This window comes from Rhinolophus sinicus, chromosome 14, assembly GCF_057876585.1.
Source record: "Rhinolophus sinicus isolate RSI-liver-muscle chromosome 14, RSI-T2T, whole genome shotgun sequence".
NCBI lineage: Eukaryota > Metazoa > Chordata > Mammalia > Chiroptera > Rhinolophidae > Rhinolophus > Rhinolophus sinicus.
Genome location: NC_142514.1, coordinates 175,059,185 through 175,071,278, shown reverse-complemented (window position 1 = coordinate 175,071,278; position 12,094 = coordinate 175,059,185). Strand labels below are relative to the sequence as shown.

At 38.7% G+C, this 12,094-nt stretch overlaps 1 protein-coding gene across 5 annotated transcripts in view; it reads left to right on the top strand.

Annotated features, from left to right (window-relative positions):
- The window catches only part of CKAP5 (cytoskeleton associated protein 5), an 87,298-nt gene that overhangs the window by 13,872 nt on the left and 61,332 nt on the right, over nucleotides 1-12,094 (top strand). The window contains exon 1 of one of the 5 annotated variants that reach the window (XM_019743670.3): nucleotides 3,514-3,621. The exons of the other annotated variants lie outside the window; for them this stretch is intronic. The gene's annotated coding sequence lies outside the window, so the exon portion shown is untranslated. Of the gene's footprint in view, nucleotides 1-3,513; nucleotides 3,622-12,094 lie in introns of those variants that run through there. 5 annotated transcript variants of the gene reach the window in all.

Genomic DNA, 12,094 nt, shown 5'->3' with positions numbered 1-12,094 from the left:
TTTTGCAGTTTTTTTTTTCATAATTGCTAAAAACTGGAAACAACCCACATGTCCTTCAACTGGAAAATTAATGAACAAAATGTGTTGGATCATACATTGGAATACTATTCAGCAATAAAAAGGAACAAACTACCGATTTGTGCAATAACATGGGTGATCTCAGTTGTATTATACTAAATGAAAAAAGCCAGACTCAAAAGTGCATACTGAATGATTCTTTTTATATGACAGTGTGGAAAAGGCAAAACTAGAGTGACAGAATACTGATCAGTGATTGCCTGGGGGAGAGATTGACTACAAAGGGACACCAGGGAGTTTTTTGGCTAACGGAGATGTTTTTTCTATTTTTAATTAAAATTTATTGGGATGACATGGTCAACAAAACTACATAGGTTTCAGTGTACAATTCTGTAATACATCACATATATATTGCATTATGTGTTCACCACCCAGAGTCAGTTCTCCTTCCATCACCATATATTTGACTAACGGAGATGTTCTTGATTGTGGTGATGGATACATGGCTGTTGGTCAAAACTCATAGAACTGTGTACTAAAAAAAGTGAATTTTACTGTTTGTAAGTTACACCTCAGTAAACCTAACTTACAAGCTCAAGGAATCTCTCCTCTCCTCTCTATCCTCATTAACTCCTTCTGGGACTAGAACACGGGAACTAGGAACAGCCAGTTGGAGGGAGCCATATATTTGCTTTTTATTTTTAAAAGGAATGTGATAGAAAAGCTAGAAAATAAATACTTGTTGAACATTGTTTATTTTATTTACCAAATACTTAGATATGGCACTTTATTTTAAGCCCTTTTCTAAGTGCTTTACAAATATAATAAACTTAAGTCAATTAATTATCCTTATAACCCAGTGAGGTAGGTAGTATTATTTTTCCCTGTTTACAAATAGAAAACAGAAGCACAGAGAGGTAAGAATTTGTCCAAAGCCACATAGCCAATACACAGCACAATGAGGATTTGAACTAAGCATTCTAGTTCCAGAATCCATGCTGTTAATCACATCACTAACTTGGCTTGTTTCCTTCATTGACTATGATCTAATAAAGAATTCTAGTTAATGCTTAAAACTTCCTTTCACTGGTAATATGTGCACTAAATATTTCTCTGTGTTTAATTTGTTGCAAAAAAAATTACAGTGAAGTTTTTTTTTAATAGTAATTGCGGTTTTTGCAATTTAACCTTTTTTTTTTTTTTTATTGGGGAAGGAGAACAGGACTTTATTGGGGAACAGTGTGTACTTCCAGGCCTTTTTTTTTTCCAAGTCAAGTTGTCCTTTCAGTCTTAGTTGTGGAGGGCGCAGCTCAGCTCCAGGTCCAGTTGCTGTTGCTAGTTGCAGGGAGCGCAGCCCACCATCCCTTGCTGGGGTTGAACCAGCAACCTTGTGGTTGAGAGCCCGCACTCCAACCAACTGAGCCATCCGGGAGGTAGCTCAGCTCAAGGTGCTGTGTTCAATCTTAGTTGCAGGGGGCCGAGCCCACCATCCCTTGCGGGATTCGGAGGAGTTGAACCGGCAACCTTGTGGTTGAGAGCCCACTGGCCCATGTGGGAATCCAGCGGGCAGCCTTAGGAGCTAGGAGCACGGAGCTCCAAGCACCTGAGCCACCGGGCTGGCCCCAGTGAAGATTTTTTTTAAACCACAGGAAATGCCACTTTCCTGATACGTGAATTGTTATTATTTCCCCATGTTCTCTTCCATTTTTTACTCATGTGCATAGATATTTACTAAATCATTTCCTAACCAGTTTCTTCTTTAGCATGTTAAACATTCTATTACTACCCGGTAATTGGTTGAATTATGAAGGTTTTACATGTTCAGTTTAGTCTCTTCATGTTATAAAAAAGAAAAGGAAGCAATAACCAAAATTAGATGAGCTGTATTTGGACTGTGATATTTGTTAAGCTAGAATCTAAGAGTTACTCATGAATGTTTACATAAAATGTCTATGCATTTGGGACAAAAGATAGAAATCCGTATAATAATAATAATCTTGAGCGCTGATGTCAGAGACTGAGCTGTAACAATCAGTGGATGATTTTTCTTTAAATTTTTAATTTACTAGTAAGCACTGCACTGGGTGTTATCCATTTATGTGTGTGTGCACTATACTATGCATATTGAGGTTACCTGAATTCCTGCATTGAAGATAGTATTGATCATACCTTTTGTGATAAATATTTATTGAGTATCCATTTCATATCACACTGGAAGAAAAAGATGATTAAGATGCATTCCAGCCCTTGCCCTGGAGGTGCTCACAATCTAACGGGAAGGCTGACCTGCAAACCATTATTACCCTCAGAATAGTGTGATAAGCTTGATGGGGATATAATAAAAGAGTATCGTAATTACTTCAGTCAAAAGCATCATCTCCTTAGCCTTGAATTCTTTAAGACCTTCTGAATGAAGGTGACCTGGGTCTGCTCCCTAGTAGAGCAGTCGCCATGCCTGTCATTTGGAATCAAAGTTTCCACTTGAACCCCTATTCAAGATGGAAGGTTTTAGGGTTCTTATAAATGGTCTTTAGCTTCATTAAATTGAGTCCCATACTGGTCTGGTGGTGATTTAAGGCTTTATAGTAAGGTGTGTTTTTTCACCTAGTTTAGGTGGAGGAATACAGGCTTAAAAAACTCATAAATCTCTTTCCTGACATATGAAGAAGACACAAAATGCAGTCAAGCCTTGTAAGCTGAGATTGAGGAAAAATTCTTCCTATGGAAAAAAAAAAGTTAAAACTCATTGATAACCTGTGGAGAGCTCAGAGACTACTACTTAACTCCCTGTATTAATCCAGTTTCTCCTACAAATTTCTCAAGAACTCTTCATATTAAATTAGGTTGTTGTGTTTCACAGTTGTATTTGCATGCAAGATTTCTTTATCTGAATAGACTTATAGTGAATTCTTGGCCAATTTTTGAAAGATCACATTTTACTCACAAAAAGGAGAATGTTATTTTTCTATTTTGCCCCCTATTACCTACCTTCCTCCTCATTGTCTGGGATTCCTCTTATTGTAGAGAAGAGAAGGAAGTCAGTGAACGGGTGAGGTGAAGCAGTACAGGATGCCAGATTCTTTTCTGGGCCTTTGAGTTGCCATTTGAAGAACACTGCTCAAGTTAATGAAGTAAGCAGCTTACATAATGGGGGCTATATATTTACCCTGATGCTTTGGCAATTTTCCTGCAGCAATTTTTTTCACCCCTGGAGGAGGGATTAGGATTGTGATAGTAGGAACTAGCTATTTCCTTTGTTTCTGGAACATTACCTGTGTGTTGCCACCAAAAAAGAGGCCCACCCAACTGCGGTAGAGTCTTCCTAGTTGGTCCTTCCTTTGCCTCTTTCCTTGGAAACCTTGTGGGCGGATGGAGCACCCTGCGTCCTGCAGACCTCTGGGCGAAGAGCTGCGGCGCCTTTAAGCCTCCAGTGTGTGCGGGGCGGGGGGCGAGGTGGGGCGGGCACTCTGGCAGCGCGCGCTTTGCCCCGCCCCCGGAGGAGGCGTTTCCCAGCGGCCGCCGCACCAATGCTGCCGCCCGCCCGGTGTTCCTGCTGATTCTGCTCGGACCTTAGGGCCCCCGACCTCTCCCTGCTCAGGGAGCGTAAGTGTCAAACTGCGGGTGAGGGTCAAGCGTCCCGTGCCCATGCCGGAAGTCCTGGTGGACAGTACAGGGGACTTTCCTGGCCTATCAGAGGCTAAGGCGGTGAAAGAGCATAAACAATGCCGGCTGCAGTGAGCTAAAGCCTGGGGCATCTGCTCTACTTCTGGGTGGTGACAGCGGCCCTAGGGTGCTTGTTTGGATATGCAGTGGTCGAGTGGCGCTTAAGACCTGGCTTTGCCCCAGTCTGGTTCCTACTTGGAGTAAGGAGAGGGTTGCTTTTACCCGGGTATAACCCCGTTGAGCTAGATGGGTGGAGCTGGATCTACTGTCCTGGGCCTTGGGTCCTGAGCCTGGGATTTGGAGTCTTGAGTAGCTTCCGGAGGAGTACGCCTTAGGTTTTCAGCTACCTTGGTACAATTGAGTAGTAACAAAGTTGACCTAATTCACAGCCAGGTTTAGCTTTCCGTCTCCCCAGAGGCCTGTGTTGGTGTCGGGTCCACCTTTTGGAGACATTGACAGTGATCATCTGTTAGGGAGAGTCTAACAGTTAACCTTCTTTCCTGCTGATATGTAGCATGATGGGAAAGAGACAGCTCTGTATCCTTCCCCCTCTTTGAAAGAACTTATGGGAGGCCACCATCCCAGGATTAGGACAGCAAGCACACCCAAGTTTGTTGAGATTATCTGCTAGAGAAGCAGTTCAGATTTCTGGCCCCCTGACAATGCAGAATACTCCAGCAAGAGGATAACACTTGTCCTTGTGAATGTGAATTACCTAGAGGCAGTGAAGCTTTTTAAATTAAAAGGAAAGACTTGCCATTTTGTTACTGGCTACTTAGAGAGTTCGGCTGGCTTGGCCAAGTAATAAAAATCTTAAATTTTGTGTGCCAGTTACATAATTGTTATGCTGCTTTAGTCCAGTTGTTCTTCCTAGATATGGTTTGAGTAAAGATTTCTGGGTATGTATCAGTGTATTCTGTTTTATCCTTGTTTTATAATTATTTTCTTTTTTAGAGTGAGTCTGTCATCACACCTCGTTGGTCATTCAAAGAGGTTGCTTTTTGAGTGGGCAAAATTTTTCCTCAGACTCATTCTATGCCTCTGCAGTAGCATTTCCTTAGCCAGAATGAGTCTAGGAATGGTAATCAGATCCAGATCTCTTGTATTGTGATAGTGAGGAGCTTTTGTAGGTCAAGGGCTTGGAAATAGTCCATAAAATAGTTTCACTGCCTTAGCTTCTTCGCAAGTAGAAAGCTAAAGCAATCTATTTAGTAGCTATCTAATTATCTTACAGGCTGTCAAAGTACAGGAATTTAAAATAAAAGGACACCCACACTTGGAGCCTTGGGTGGTGGGGAAGAGTAGTGGACTGAGAGATAGGAGACGTAGGTTCTAGGCCCAGCTCTAATCTGACTCATGACTTCATCTCCTGGTGTCTTACTTTTAGCTGGTTAATAATGAATGAGAAAATGCATAGATTGCTTGGGTTTGTATGTTATGATAGTACATAATGCATATTGAATAGGTAATTTGTTATTTAATTGAATACTAAACTGGAAAGTCAGACAGTTCAATATTCTAAGTTCTGCCGTTATGTGTGACCTTGGAAACATTTCTAGTCCAAAAATAAACAATTACATCTAAACCTTTTCAGCAATGTGGACTATCTGGTATTTGAGATCTTTGGAAGACATTTTAGATACATCAGTGGTGTAAGATTATAATAGTTCTGTAGAACAGATTTATTTTATAGCTAACCTCCTTACCTTCGCCTCTTTTAAGCTAGGGTAAAACCTGAGAACTCTGAATAATTTGAAATTTCCGAATATTTGTAGTATGGACTAGATTGAATGAACCATAGCAAGCATCATATATACAGTAGTTCAAATTAATTTTATTAATGCTTCTCTTTGTTGGTAATTTTATTCACTCTTAATGTATCAAACCTTGCCATGTAGTGAAAAGTTGGTTTCCTGTGTTTATGTTTATAAAATCCAGAACCCTCTGTTCATCCCTGGTGCCACATTTCTAACCACTTAAAGATCATATTTCTCAAGTCTAAAACCAAACTTACCATATTCCTCACCTCACCTCTCCATTACTTCCCCCAAACAACCCAGAACTTCTTTCTGACATATTTTTCTGTTCCCCCATCACCTAGACAGGAGTCTCCTACTAGACTCTTCTTCCTACTCCCACATCCTTAGTTGCTAAGGCTTGTTGATTCTACTTCTTTAATGTAACTCCTTTCCGTCTCCCCTGCCCACCCTTTCCATTCCTACTGCCAAGACCCCTATTTATGGCTCTTACTTATCTTTGTGCTGGAATACTGCAGTTTCCTATCAAGACTCTCTCTACTTTCTCTTCCAGTTCATTCTACATAGATTTTTTTCCCTCCCCCTAGATTTTTTTTTTAATTAAAGTTTATTGGGGTGACAATTGTTAGTAAAGTTACATTGGTTTCAGGTGTACACTTCTGTAATACATCATCTATATATCACATTGTATGTTCACCACCCAGAGTCAAGTCTCCTTCCATCACTATATATATGATCCCTTTTACCCTCATCTACCAACCTAGATTTATTTTTCTAAAGTAAATAGAATCATGTCACTGCCCTGCTTCAGTTCATCAGCATCCTCTGCTGTTTAGCTTTATGTTCAAGATTCTACCTGACTAACCCTAGTGTACCTTTCTGATCTTACACGCAAATAAATGGAACCATTCAGTGTTCCCTAAATATGCTCAGTATTTTCCTACATCCCAGACTTCGCCTTCTTTGTTTTCTCAGTGTAGAATGTCTCCTCTTCCACTCCTGTGTTTTTGAAAAAGCCCACCCATTCATCACTAAGTTCAGATGCAATCCTTTCTAGGTACGAGATTTTCACTGACCATCCTCATTCACTGGTGGTTAATCCTATCTCTGAACTCCTATAACCCTTATTTGTCCCTTGCCAATGTCCGTTTCCACAAGCATTGTATCTTGTATTATGATTATTTGTTTATACATCTTGTACTCCTGTGAACTCCTTGAACATATCATGGTTTACCCATAGGGAAATTTAGTGAATGAACTTAGGTAAAATTGGAATGGAGTAATTCCTTATTACTAGATCCTACAATTAGATAGGACTCTAACCTTTACAGCCAACCTATGCACATGTAAAATGATTGGTAGCTTTAACAAATAATTCTTGTCTCCTAAGGACTTTTGTTAGTAAACTTTTTTGTTAGTTTGTGTTTAAACAGTTTTAATGAAGTATATAATTCACATAGCATTCACTCATTTAAAGTGTACAAGTCAATGACTTTTGGTATATTCATAGATTGGTGCAATCGTCATCACATTCAATTTTAGAATATTTTTATTATTTCAAAAAGAAACCCCGCACCACTTGGTTATCACCCTTCTAATATCTCCAAACACCCCAATCCTAGGCAACTAATGATCTACTTTTTCTCTATATAGATTTGCCTACTCTGGATATTTCATGTAAATGGAATCATACAATATATGGTCCTTTGTGACGTAGCATAATGTTTTCAAGGTTAACCGATGTAGCTATGTATCGTATTTCATTTCTTCTTTTTTATTGTGATAAAATACACATAATGCAAAATTTACTATTACTATCTTAACCATTTTTAAGTTGCAGTTCAGTGGTATTAAATACATTCAGAATGTTGTACAACCATCATCACCATCCATCTCCACAATTCTTTTCATCTTGTGAAACTTCATACCCGTTAAACAACAACCCACTATCCCCCTACTCCATCCGTCCTCTGGCATTAACCATTCTACTTTCTGTCTGTATGGTTTTGACTACTCTAAGTACCTTGTGTACATAGAATCAAACAGCATTTGTCACTCTGTGACTGGCTTATTTCACTTAGCATAATGTCCTCAAAGTTCATCTAGGTTGTAGCGTATGTCAGAATTTCTTCCCTTTTTAAGGCTGAATAATACTCCATTGTATGTATATACTACTTTTTGCTTAATAAACACTTTGGTTGCTTCCACATTTTAGCTACTACAAATACCTTTTTGAGACCTTGCTTTCAATTCTTTTGGGCATATACCTAAAAGTGCAATAGCTGGATCATATGGTCATTCTATTTTTAATTTTTTGAGCAACTACCATACTATTTTCCACAGCAGCTGTACCATTTTACATTTCCACCAACAGTGTGCAAGGGTTCCAGTTTCTCCATATACTGTCAGCACTTGTTTTTTAATGTTTTTGGGTGTGTGTTTTTTATAGTAGCATCCTGGTGGGTGTGAGGTGGTATCTAATTGTAGTTTTGATTTGCTTAATGATTAGTAATGTTGAGCATCTTTTCATGTGCTTATTGGCCATTTGTATCTCTTCTTTGGAGAAACTTCTGTTCAGGTCCTTTGCCCATTGTTTAATTTGGTTTTTGTTGTTGAGTTTTAGGAGTTCTTTACAGAGCTTCATTTCTTTTTATTACTGAGTAATATTCCATTGTATGGATTTACCACATTTTATTTGTGTATGCATCTCTTGATGGACATTTGGCTTGTTACCACTCTTTGGTTATTATGAATGTTAGTTTGGTTTTAATTTGCTGTGTATATTGAAAACAGTACTACATTTCTCTAAAGAGATCATTCAGGACATTAACTTGTGTGACTTTTCATGAAATTGTTAAGTTTTATTCTACACATATTCTGTCCACTTTTTTTTTAAAGAGATATTTGCACACGCATGTTCATAGCAGCATTATTCTTTTTTTTTTTTTTAGGTGTGTTTTTTTTTGGGGGGGTGGGAAGGGGAACAGGACTTTATTGGGGAATAGTGTGTATTTTTCCAGGATTTTTTCCAAGTTGTTGTCCTTTCAATCTTGGTTGTGGAGGGTGCCGTTCAGCTTCAAGTTGTTGTCCTTTCAGTCTTAGTTGTGGAGGTCGCAGCTCAGCTCCAGGTCCAGTTGCTGTTACTAGTTGCAGGGGGCGCAGCCCACCATCCTTTGTGGGAGTCGAACTGGCAACCTTGTGGTTGAGGGGACGCATTCCAACCAACTGAGCCATCCAGGTGCTCAGTGGCAGCCCAGCTCAAGGTGCTGTGTTCAATCTTAGTTGCAGGGGATTCTGCCCACCATGCCTTGCAGGAAATCGAACCTGGCAACCTTGTGGTTGAGAGCCCACTGGCCCATGTGGGAATCGAACCGGCAGCCTTCGGAGTTAGGAGCACGGAGCTCCAACCGCCTGAGTCACCGGGCCGGCCCCCTCTGTCCACTTTTCTCCATCTTCATTACTTCCTGAATAAGTTCTGAATGTTCCCAAGGCTTTTACTTTCTTTTGTGATAATGGTTAAACTTTGCAGATAGAGGCATAGTTCAAATAGTAGTTACTTTAATGATCCCTACCCCAAATATTCTAGAATTATAGTCCAAAGTTTAAAACTAATACAGAGATCATAGTCTACCACCCGTTGTATTTCTGTTAATCTCAAGGAAAGATTTTCCTTTTCAACTGTTAGAGCCAACTCTCAGTGGAACAGGGGTTGCCGCAGGGTGGAGGTAGGGGTTTGGACTGCGTGGGTAGCCACAATTACAGTTAAAACTGGAGTCATTCCTCTCCTGTGCAAGGGCAGGTTAACAGTGTCTTAAGGCCCAATTAGGTGGTTAGACTTGATTATTAGGCAGCTGCTGATTGGGGATGATTTCCTCTTGCTGTTTTAAATTTCTCTAAATTACCTGAGTTCCTTTGGAGGCAAACAAACTTGTCTTTCTCGTGTACTCTCTTTTGCTCTTTTTATTTTCATTAGGTTAGGTAATGACCAAAATAAATCTTATTATTTATAAAGCGTGAATAATTTTCACTGTAGATAATCTAGAAACCATATGTATACAAATTATAGGCATATCACCAAACTAGGAATCAAGAAATCTCTTTTAGACCAGTCTCCCCTACTGAAGTGACTGCTACACACATCCACACTTGTCTAGCATGCATCTCAAACTCAGCTTGTCCAAAACTCACCTTCATCCCTCTTTCAGCCCTTGTACATGTACTCAGTAAGGACGTTCTTTGACATTCTTTATGTCTCTAAAATCCATCCATTTTTCTCCATCTGCATTGCTATCATGTTTCCCCGAAAATAAGACCTAGCCAGACAATCAGCTCTAATGCATCTTTTGGAACAAAAATTAATATAAGACCCAGTCTTATTTTACTATAAGACTTATTTCACTATAAGACTAGGTATAATATAATATAATACCTGGTCTTACGTTACTATAAGACCAGGTCCTAGAATATAATATAATATAATATAATATAATATAATATAATATAATATAATATAATATATTACAATATAATATAATATCCGGTCTTATATTAATTTTTTGCTCCAAAAGACGTGTTAGAGCTGATGGTCCGGCTCGGTCTTATTTTCGGGGAAACAGGGTGCTACCCTTAGGTCCAAGTTGCCATCACCTTCATTTAGACCACAGCCGTCTAACTGATTTCCCTCCATTGTTACTGCCTTCCAAGCCATGCTTTACATTGCTTTTACAATTATATCACATGGTCTTCAAAAAATGCAAGTTTGATAGTGTCTGCAAGTTTTCCTACTTATATTCCTTCAAAGTCTCCTTTTACCTTTGGGATAAAGTCCAAATTCCTTAACATTGCTTATAAGACCTTTTAGGGTCTGATCTTGACTACTTTCCAGCCTGACTCTACAGCCCGCTTACTTTCCTTGTTGCATTTTATACTTTAGCCTTGCTGAACTTGTTTCAGTTCCTCAAACCACCATAATAATAAAAGAAGCTAGAATAGGAACTATGGTTGTTTCTAAACTCTTATTTCCATTTCTGTACTTAATCTCTGAATGATAAGTTGTGAACCAGCACAAGTCTTTGGACCACACTTTGAGAATTTTACAAATGAAATTTTGAATGAAAAAAGCCAATTATGAAGATTACAAACAGTATGCTAACATTTTTCTAAAGCTCACAAACAAGCGGAATTAATTTTGTTGTTTAGGAATATATGACTGTGACTATGGCATAGAACTAAACAAACTTCAGGAAAGTGCTTCTGTGGGGAGGAGGGAAGGGTAGGAAAGAAACGCAGATAGTGTTTGAATTATCAGACTGGGTAGTAGGTCAGTTTTATTAGAATGCTTCATAGCTCACAAACATTGCATATGTTTTCTTGTATATGTAAAAAAATTAAATTCTAAAGTTAATTTTATAATTAAAATAACTATGGGGGAAATTAGTGAAGATGTGCTTTTTTCCCTTAGTATATCAATCCTGGAAAAGACAAACAAAGACAGAACAAGAGCCCTCAGTGTCACATGCATACACAAACACTGTACCCATTATTTCAGTGGCTGGGGAGGTTGTAGTATGAAGCAAGCCTTTCCTTTTAATAGAAAGATCATAAATACCAACTTTAAAAAACTCAGGCTATAAAGTAGTAGAAGCCATTTCAGAAAGTATAACACAAAAATGGCATCTAAATTTTACATGAGGCAGTTAGGTTGGCTAACCTGTTTCTTTTAACCAACAGGAAAAAAAGAAAAATATTGTAGTGGACTCAGAATGCTGATGGTTGAATATTATTGCTCATATTCTCTTGGTTGGAAAATGTTTTAAAAGCTTTCATTGAGTGTTTCTCTGAAAAACAGATGGGAAAGGTTGCTTTTGCAGCTCAAACTTGTGCCAAGAAAGTAACATTAGAGGTTTTCAACTGCAGGCTGCACATTAGAATCACCTTGGAACTTAAAAAAAATGTATTGAAGTGAAATTCACAAAAATAAAACTTAACAATTTTAAAGTGAACAATTCAAATGGCATTTTATACATACACAATGTTGTGCAGCTACCACCCCTATCCAGTTCTAAAACATTTCCGTCATTCCACAGTAAAACTCCTTACCCAGGAAGCAGTTTCTACCCATTTGCCCCTTCTCCCCACCCAACCCCTGGCAACCACCAGTCTACATTCCGTCTCTATGGATTGATCTATTCTGGATATTTCGTAGAATGGAATCATACAACATGGGACCTTTTGTGTTTGGCTTCTTTTCCTTAGCATCATGTTTGTAAAGTTCATCCAGGTTGCAGCATGTATGTACTTCAGTCCCTTTTATGGCTAAGTAATAGTCCATTGTGTGTACATACCACAGTTTGTTTATTCCATCCATTGATGGACATATGGGCTGTTTTTTTTTGGCTCTTGTGTATAGTGCTGCTATGAACATGCATGTATGCTCGTGCGTATTTGGAATTCCTGTTTTCAGTTCTTTGGGTACATCCCGAGGAGTGGAATTGCAGCGCCATATGATAATTCTGTATTTGTTTTTTAAGAAACCACAAAATTGTTTTACATGGTGACCGGACTATTTTGCATTTACTTGGGGAACTTTAAAAATACACAGATCTAATAATTAATTTTTATTGTATTTTACAAACATCAGTACAATTATTTGAAAA